The following is a 10451-nucleotide window of genomic DNA, read 5'->3' on the forward strand; positions in this document are numbered from 1 at the left end:
CCGCCGCCAGCCTGCTCCGCGCACTCCGCACCTCAGAATTTGACTTCAGCACTGCGCCCCCTCTGAGTGTCCGTATGCGTTTCTCTTTCCTCCTAGTTGTAGGACTTCCACTCAGCCAGCGTTCCTGTGGTTCTGGGTGATGTCCCTTCCATTTTTTGGTTTCACTTTTGAAGTAGTTGTTCAAAGCAGCAAACTCCAGCGTTAACCTATGCCGCCATCTTGGTTCTCTGCAGGATGTATTTTCATTGTTACAAATTAAAGCATAGTGATTAATCACAAAAACAATATGTAATTATATATGTGTTTTCCGATGGTCTTAGGCAACCCCTTGAAAGGGTCATTTGACCCCCAAAGGGGTCACGACCCACAGGTTGATAACCACTGGTAGAAAACTATAGTGTCTTATACCTAGAAAAATATGGTACCTGTAAATGACAATTTTTTAATTGCTTCAAAATCCCAGCATACATTTCAACTAAAATGATTCAGAAGTTTGAACATTAAGTGGTAATAATAGCTACTGCTCATACTATTTATGTACTAGGTATTTTTCTAAAGACTTCATGTATATTTATTTAGTTCTCATAAGAATCCCAATAAGGTGGTTGTTTCTAAAGTCACCATTTTTCACAGGTAAGGAAAGAAATTGAGACAAAAGAGATTAAGAAATATACTCAAGGTGATACAGCAGGTCTGGTGCCACAATCTGTGCTCTTTAACCACTTTAGTACATTGCCTTCTACAGAGGAAAGGCTTCTTTGGAAGTTGAATCACCAAAAAGATATAACAGTGTCTTCATGGAGAGCAGCTGTGGTTTCCCTGCTAGCGGTTCTCAACCTGTGGGTCGTGAACAATGAAAATACATCCTGCATATCAGATATTTACATTACGATTCATAACAGTAGCAAAATTAGTTATGAAGTAGCAACGAAAATAATTTTATGGTTGGGGGTCACCACAACATGAGGAACTGTATTAAAGGGTCGCGGCATTAGGAAGGTTGGGAACCACTGGTAGAAGCTGGTGCTTGCACTGCAGCCGCCACCAGGCCAGTCTTTCGCCTCTCACAGCACTCTCCTCACATAGCCTCAGATGCCCCAGACGATCCAAGGTCCCCGCCTCCGCTCCAGAGCCACGCAGCCATGCCTCTCTTTAGCCGCCCATCATGTGTCCACTGCGCCCACCTCGCAGGTGCACCAGAACTGCCACCAGGACTCAGAGGCCTCCATCAACCGCCAGATCAACCTGGAGTTCTACGCTTCCTACATCTACCTGTCCATGTCTTACTACTTTGACCTGACCATGATGATGTGGCTTTGAAGAACTTTGCCAAATATTATCTTCACCAATCTGATGAGGAGAGGGAACATGCTGAGAAAATGATGAAGCTGCAGAACCAGCGAGGTGGCCAAATCTTCCTTCAGGATATCAAGAAACCAGGCCGTGACAACTGGGAGACTGGGCTGAATGCAATGGAATGTGCCCCGGCACTTGGGAAAAAGTGTGAGTCAGTCACTACTGGACTTGCACAAACCAGCTACTGACAAAAATGACCCTCATTTGTGTGATTTCATTGAGACTCATTACCTGAATGAGCAGGTGAAATTCATCAATGAATTGGGTGATGACGTAACCAACTTGCACAGGTTGGAGACCACTGAAACTGGCATGGCAGAGTTTCTCTTTGAAAAACACACCATGGGAGACAGTGATGAGAACTAAGCCTTAGGCTGCTTCCCATAGCCTCAGGTGTGACTGCCTGGTCACCAAAGCAATACTGCGTGTTGGAGATACCTTTACCTTTTCTATAACTTGTACCATAACCCAGCCATATCTTTCATTTGTATTATTCCTTCAAATAAAGTAATTTGATACCACCCCAAAAAAAGATATAACAACTGCTAAAATTCCTGAATCGGAACATGCTAAATTTGCAGTTAAACTATGAACGGGATTCTCAACCAGCCTAAATCTTCATTATTTGGCAAAATTATTTTCCTAAAATATCTTGTTCTGGCAGCATCCTTTAAAATATATATGGGAGAACGCTGGCTGAGTGGAAGTCCTACAACTAGGAGGAAAGAGAAACGCATACGGACACTCAGAGGAGGCGCAGTGCTGAAGTCAAATTCTGAGGTGCGGAGTGCGCGGAGCGGGCTGGCGGCGGAAGGCGCGGTTGGCGTTTTCAATCAGGAGGGAGTCGCAGACTCTGAGCTCCAGATACAGGCGAGTCTTTAGGGACCCAGACTCAAACAGGAGAAGCGGGACTGTCGGGCTTCGGTCAGAGCGAGTGCAGCTTTCTCTCCGAGCTTTGCAGCGGGTGCTGGGACTCAGAGAGGCAGAGCCCCTGGGGACAGGACTGAGAGCCGCCATAACTGCTCTCTCCAGCCCACCCTGTTGATCCTGTGCGACCCGCCCCGCCCAAGCCCTGCACAGAGGCATTTGCCGGATAGCCTCAGGCAAAGGCTAGATTAGCACCTCCCTAGGGGACAGAAGTTCTCCTCACTGCTGACACGGCTGATTCTCATAGCCACTTGGCCTGGAGGTCAAACCCTCCCTGGAATTAGCTACAACAATCAAGATTTATCTATAAGACTGCGAACAAAGACCACTAGGGGGTGCACCAAGGAAGCATAACAAAATGCGGAGACAAAGAAACAGGACAAAATTGTCAATGGAAGAAATAGAGTTCAGAACCACACTTTTAAGGTCTCTCAAGAACTGTTTAGAAGCTGCTGATAAACTTAATGAGATCTACACGAAAACTAATAAGACCCTCGATCTTTATATTGGGGAAACAACTAGAAATTAAGCACACACAGACTGAAATAACGAATATTATACAGACGCCCGACAGCAGACCAGAGGAGCGCAAGAATCAAGTCAATGATTTGAAATGCGAGGAAGCAAAAAACATCCAACCGGAAAAGCAAAATGAAAAAAGAATCCAAAAATGCGAGGATAGTGTAAGGAGCCTCTGGGACAGCTTCAAGCGTACCAACATCAGAATTATAGGGGTGCCAGAAGATGAGAGAGAGCAAGATATTGAAAACCTATTTGAAGAAATAATGACAGAAAACTTCCCCCACCTGGTGAAAGAAATGGACTTACAGGTCCAAGAAGCGCAGAGAACCCCAAACAAAAGGAATCCAAAGAGGACCACACCAAGACACATCATAATTAAAATGCCAAGAGCAAAAGATAAAGAGAGAATCTTAAAAACAGCAAGAGAAAGAAACTCAGTTACCTACAAGGGAATACCCATACGACTGTCAGCTGATTTCTCAACAGAAACTTTGCAGGCCAGAAGGGAGTGGCAAGAAATATTCAAAGTGATGAATACCAAGAACCTACAACCAAGATTACTTTATCCAGCAAAGCTATCATTCAGAATTGAAGGTCAGATAAAGAGCTTCACAGATAAGGAAAAGCTAAAGGAGTTCATCACCACCAAACCAGAATTATATGAAATGCTGAAAGGTATCCTTTAAGAAGAGGAAGAGGAAGAAAAAGGTAAAGATACAAATTATGAACAACAAATATGCATCTATCAACAAGTGAATCTAAGAATCAAGTGAATAAATAATCTGATGAACAGAATGAACTGTTGATTATAATAGAATCAGGGACATAGAAAGGGAATGGACTGACTATGACTATTCTTGGGGGGGAAAGGGGTGTGGGAGATGTGGGAAGAGACTGGACAAAAATTGTGCACCTATGGATGAGGACAGTGGGTGGGGAGTGAGGGCGGAGGGTTGGGCGGGAACTGGGAGGAGGGGAGTTATGGGGGGAAAAAAAAAAGGAACAAATGTAATAATCTGAACAATAAAGATTTAATTAAAAAAAATAAAATATATATGGGATATCTCAGTGCCTATCTGTAAGGTAGTCCCTGGACATTTCAAAACAGCCAAATTTGTTTTCCATAATTACTCCATTAGAGGTTTTCATTTCATGGCTAAAAATACAACCATAAACCTTGTAACTTTACAAGTACATATTGCCTTATGAAGTTCCTTCTGTTTATTAAAATTCAGATGAAAGTATTTAAAATATGCCTCAGCACTAAATGGTATTCTGTCACCAGGGTATGCACTGCACAAACTCTTATTCTTACTCTGTCCGTTGCACCTGGAGGAGAGTGTGTACCTGAGCCTCACCTGACATTTAATTGAGCCCAGTCCTCATGCACAGGAGTAGTGACCTCACATGTATAATTCTATGTTTAGGGACATGTGTCAGCTTGACATTCCAGCCACTTTTAATATTAATTTCAGATCCTTTTTATTAACAACATATACAAAAAGTTTAAATAAATAAGCACACACAGAGCAGGAGTTTTATCTGCATACAAAAAAAATGTTCTCTATCCCAGCAACAACACAGGGTAACTATTAAGGAACCAGCTCTGGGCAGTGGACTTCCCCACACCAGTTTTAAGTGCAATAGAGACGATAAAACCAAGCTACTGGACAGAGAGGCCCTATAGCCTCAGAGGCCAACCCAAAAACACTGCCACCCAGAGGCTGAGCCACAAACTGACTCTTAGCTAAATACAAATTAAGGCAGTCTGGGAAACAAATACGGCCTGCTTTAAAATCAGGACTGTGGTTTACAACACGGAGGAACAGTGTATCGCAGGGAAATTCAACACTCTCCTGAATACCTGACAGGACTAAGGCGAGCCAGACTGACGAGTAGAAGAACCGAAGGACCTTCACTACTGCAATTTTTTTCTTCTTTTTTCTTTTTTCTTTTTTCACCTTTTAACTAAGAAACCAATTTTTTTTCTTTTTTTTCCATCACCTGATTTTACCCTTTTAATTACTACATTTTTATTTTTAAGCCGTATTATTACTGCTACCATTTTACCATTTTTTAAAGTGCCATTTTATTTTCTCTTTATTTTATTTTGGGATTAGTGTTCTCTATTCTATTTTCATCATTCCTTTAGCATCAATTTTCCCTACCTCAATTTTATCTCTATGCTAAAACCCTTTCCCTCACTTTTCCCCTTTTGTTGTCCTTTTTCTCTTACCCTATTCCTGCTTTAGATTGTCCCTATTCGTTCTGTTTACCTCCTGTCAAAATTTCACCCTACTTATATATCCCATTTTCAATCCACTGCTCTAAATCCTTATACACATATCCCTTATCTTTCTTCACTACCCAAATTTTTTTTTCTTCTTTTATCTTTCTATTGTTTTGTTACTGTTTGCTTGATTGTTGAGTATATTGGTTTTTTTGTTGTTGTTTGTTTTTTGTGTGTGTGTCTCTGTGTGTGTGTGTGTGTGTGTTTAGGACTGGTTGTGAGGCTGTTTGGCTTTTTCTTTTTCTTTTTTTCTGCTGATTTTTCCCCTCCCTCCACCCGCTCCCCCCGGTTATTTGTGTGCTTCTGTTTTCCCTTGCCTCTCTGGATATTATTGGTTGTTTCTAGTTTACATTCATCTCCAGGGAGCTGTTGCTGGAATTTGTTGGGATTAGTGGCAGTTCTATAGGAGTTTTCTCCTCATATACATAGCCTCTTCCCCTCTTCTACTTCATTCTCTCTTTTCACTCTTTTTTTTCTCTCTCTTTTTTTTCTCTTTTCTTTCTCCCTCCTTTTTCCCAATTTCATTTTTGCACGACTTGTTTTTTCTTCCCTACTTTTCTTTTCTTTTTTCTCTTTTATCTTTTTCTCTTCTTTCTTCCTTGTCCCCTAATTCTCTTAATTCGGGAGGTCACCTTTATTTGGGGTTATTAATATCGTGAATATATTTGTGTTTAGTGCCTGGTACGTGGTGCCTTGTTGTGTTGTATTTTGTGCCTTTAAATCAACGCAGCAGATCCAAACAACAGCAGCCTCCTGAGCACCACACCCTCTGTCTGAGGAACAGCAGCTGTACGTGAAGCCTCCCCCCACCAGCCAGAAGAGCCACCACAGCTGTGAACAGCACCCACCAGAGGAGCTGCTGCCAACAGAAGAGCAGCTGCTACCAAAACCGCCCCAGGAGCAACCACAGCCCAAGGAGCCACTGCCACCCAGGGAGCAGCCACTGAACGACTCAAAATCTAGATATGTCAGTGAGATCAAACATGGGTAGACAAAGAAACCCCCAAAGGAAAGAGAAGGAGGACTCTCCAGAAAAGCAGCTAAGTAATACAGAGGCATGCAACATGACAGAAAAAGAATTCAGAATAAGGGTCCTAGAGTGCATAAACCGGATGGAGGAAAAAATCAACAACTTCTGCAAGAAGCTAGAAGAAACAGATGAAAAAGTCAACTACCTATGCAAGAAGCAAGAATAAACAGATGAAAAAATCAATAACATATGGAAGAAGCTAGAAGAAACAGATGAAAAAATCAACAACTTAAGTAAGACCCAAGAAGAAATGAAGAGTGATATAGCTGCAATAAAAAACACCATTGAAAGTATCAACAATAGACTAGGAGAAGCGGAGGACCGAATTAGTGAATTAGAAGACAAGGAAGCAAAACACACACAAAATGTACTGCAATTGGAGGAAAAAATTAAAAGACAAGAGGAGAGCCTAAGGGAGCTTTGGGACAACATGAAGCGAAACAACATACGAATGGTAGGGGTACCAGAACAACAGAAAGATGAACAAGGATTAGAAAACCTATTCGAAGAAATAATATCAGAAAACAACCCTGAGGTGGGGAAGAAAAAAGTCACACAAGCCCAGAGAGTCCCAAACAAGGTGAACCCGAAAAGACCCACACCAAGACACATCATAATTACGATGGCAAATGTTCAGGACAAAGAGAGAATCTTACAGGCTGCAAGAGAGAGACAGAAAGTTACATACAAGGGATCTCCGATTAGATTATCAAATGATTTCTCAACAGAAACACATCAGGCCAGAAAAGAATGGACAGAAATTTACAAAGTGATGCAAAGCAAAGGACTGAATCCAAGAATACTCTATCCAGCAAGGCTATCATTCAAACTTGAAGGGGAAATAAGAAGCTTCACAGACAAAAAAGGCTAAGGGAGTTTATCACCACCAAGCCAGCAATGCAAGGAGTGCTAAAGGGACTGGTATAAAAAGAAGAAATAAAAAGCTCAGAAAGAAAACAGCCACACACACACACACAAAAAGAAATGGCAACAAATAAGTACCTTTCAATAATAACTTTAAATGTAAATGGACTAAATGCTCCAACCAAAAGACATCGAGTGGCTGAATGGATAAAAAAACATGACCCATACATCTGCTGTCTACAAGAGACCCACCTCATTAGAAGGGACTCACGCAGACTGAAAGTGAAAGGATGGAAAAATATCTTTCAGGCAAATGGAAAGGAAAAGAAAGCTGGGGTAGCAATACTTATATCAGACAAAATAGACCTCAAAGTGAAGGCCATAACAAGAGATAAGGAAGGCCACTTCATAATACTAAAGGGATCAATACAACAAGAAGATATAACCCTGGTAAACCCAATGCAGGAGCACCCAAATTCATAAAAAAACTCCTGGAAGATACCAAAGGAGAGATCGACAACAATACAATCATAGTAGGGGACTTTAATACACCACTGACAGCACTGGATAAGTCGTCTAGACAAACAATCAGCAAAGAAACAGCAATCCTAAATGAATCACTAGATCAGATGGACTTAATAGACATCTTCAGAACACTTCACCCCAGAGCCACGGAATATACATTCTACTCAAGTGCTCATATGACATATTCAAAAATAGACCACATACTGGGCCACAAGCAAAGTATCCCCAAATTCAAGAAGATTGAAATAATAAAAAACATCTTCTCAGACCACGATGGCATAATATTAGAAATAAACTACAATAAAAACAACCCAAAATACTCAAACACCTGGAAGCTGAATAGCATGTTATTAAATATTGATTGGGTTAACAATGAGATCAAAGAAGAAATTAAAACATCCTGGAAACTAATGACAATGAAAACACAACAATCCAAAACCTATGGGACACAATGAAAGCAGTCCTGAGAGGGAAGTTTATAGCTCTACAGGCCTATCTCAAAAAACAAGAAAAAATGGTAGTAAATCACCTAACTCTACAACTCAAAGAATTAGAAAGACAGCAACAAGAAAACCCCAGAGTGAGCAGAAGGGAGGAGATAATAAAGATTAGAGCAGAAATAAATGACATAGAGACCAAAAAAACAATACAGAAAATCAATGAATCCAAGAGCTGGTTCTTTGAAAGGATAAACAAGATTGACAAACCTCTAGCCAGACTCACCAAGAAGCAGAGAGAGAGGACCCAAATAAACAAAATCAGAAACGATAGAGGCGAAATAACAACAGACCCCACAGAAATACAAATGATTGTTAAAAAATACTATGGACAGCTTTACTCCAACAAACTAGACAACCTGGAGGAAATGGACAAATTCCTAGAAAAATACAGCATTCCAAAACTCAATCAGGAAGAATCTAAAAATCTCAACAGGCCAATAACTATGGAAGAAATTGAAGCAGTCATCAAAAAGCTTCCATCAAACAAAAGCCCAGGACCAGACGGCTTCACAGGGGAGTTTTACCAAACATTCAAGGAAGAACTAAAACCTATCCTCCTCAGACTACTACAAAAAATTCAAGAGGAAGGAACACTTCCAAGCTCATTCTATGAAGCCAGCATCACCCTAATACCAAAACCAGGTAAAGACAACACAATGAAAGAGAATTACAGGCCAATATCCCTCATGAACATAGATGCCAAAATCCTCAACAAAATTCTAGCAAATCGGATCCAGCAGTACATCAGAAAGATCATACACCACAAAAAAGTAGGATTTATCCCAGGGATGCAAGGATGGTACAATATCCGCAAATCAATAAATGTGATACATCACATAAACAAATTGAAAGAAAAAAACCACATAGTCATATCAATTGATGCAGAAAAAGCATTTGACAAAATTCAACACCCATTTTTGATAAAAACTCTCAGCAAGGTGGGAGTAGAAGGATCATACCTCAACATAATAAAAGCCATATATGACAGGCCCACAGCCAACATCATACTCAATGGAAAAAAACTAACACCATTTCCCCTAAGAACAGGAACAAGACAGGGATGCCCTTATGAAAAAAAAAAAAAAATACAGGGATGCCCCCTCTCACCACTCCTGTTCAACATAGTACTGGAAGTGTCAGCCATTGCAATTAGGCAAGAAGAAGAAATAAAAGGCATCCAAACTGGAAAAGAGGAAGTAAAACTGTCCTTATTTGCAGATGACATGATATTATACATACAAAACCCTAGAGACTCCATCAAAAAGCTACTAGACTTAATACATGAACGTGGCAATGTAGCAGGATACAAAATTAACCCCAAGAAATCTAAGGCATTTCTATACACCAATAGTGAACTTTCAGAAAGAGAGATTATAAAAACAATCCCATTTACCATCGCACCAAAAAAATTAAGCTACCTAGGAATAAACTTAACTAAAGAGGTAAAAGACCTCTACTCAGAAAACTACAGGACGTTGAAAAAAAGATATAGAGGAAGACATAAACAGATGGAAAAACATACCGTGTTCATCGATTGGTAGAATCAACATCATTAAAATGTCCATACTACCCAAAGCAATCTATAAATTCAACGCACTTCCCATTAAAATAACAATGGCATATTTCACAGATCTAGAACGAACTCTCCAAAAATTCATCTGGAATAAAAAACGACCCCGAATAGCTGCAGCAGTCCTGAGAAAGAACAAAGTAGGTGGGATCTCAATACCAGATATCAAGATGTATTACAAAGCCACTGTTCTCAAAACTGCCTGGTACTGGCACAAGAACAGGCATATAGATCAATGGAATAGAATAGATAGCCCAGAATTCGGCCCGAACCAATATGCTCAATTAATATTTGACAAAGGAGGCAAGAACATACAATGGAGCCAAGATAGTCTCTTCAATAAATGGTGCTGGGAAAATTGTACAGAAATATGCAAGAAAATGAAACTAGATCACCAACTTACACCATACACAAAAATAAACTCAAAATGGATAAAGGATTTAAATGTACGACAGGAAACCATAAAAATTCTAGAAGAATCCAAAGACAACAAAATCTCAGACATATGCCAAAGCAATTTCTTCACTGATACAGCTTCTACGGCACTTGAAACTAAAGAGAAAATGAACAAATGTGACTACATCAAAATAAAAAGCTTCTGCACAGCAAAAGGAACCATCAACAAAACAACGAGAAAACCCACTGCATGGGAAAACATATTTGCCGATGTCATATCTGATAAGGGCCTAATCTCCAAAATTTATAGGGAACTCATACAACTTAACAAAAGGAAGATAAACAATCCAATCAAAAAATTGGCAAAGGACCTAAATAGACACCTTTCAAAAGAGGACATTCAGAAAGCCAAGAGACATATGAAAACATGCTCAAAGTCACTAATCATCCGAGAGATGCAAATCAAAACAA

At 40.2% G+C, this 10451-nt stretch overlaps 1 pseudogene; it reads left to right on the top strand.

The window, feature by feature from the left end:
* The first annotated feature begins 1092 nt into the window (after positions 1-1092).
* Positions 1093-1722, top strand: LOC132223403 (ferritin heavy chain-like; annotated as a pseudogene).
* The last annotated feature ends 8729 nt before the right edge of the window (positions 1723-10451 follow it).

This window comes from Myotis daubentonii, chromosome X (genome assembly GCF_963259705.1).
Source record: "Myotis daubentonii chromosome X, mMyoDau2.1, whole genome shotgun sequence".
NCBI lineage: Eukaryota > Metazoa > Chordata > Mammalia > Chiroptera > Vespertilionidae > Myotis > Myotis daubentonii.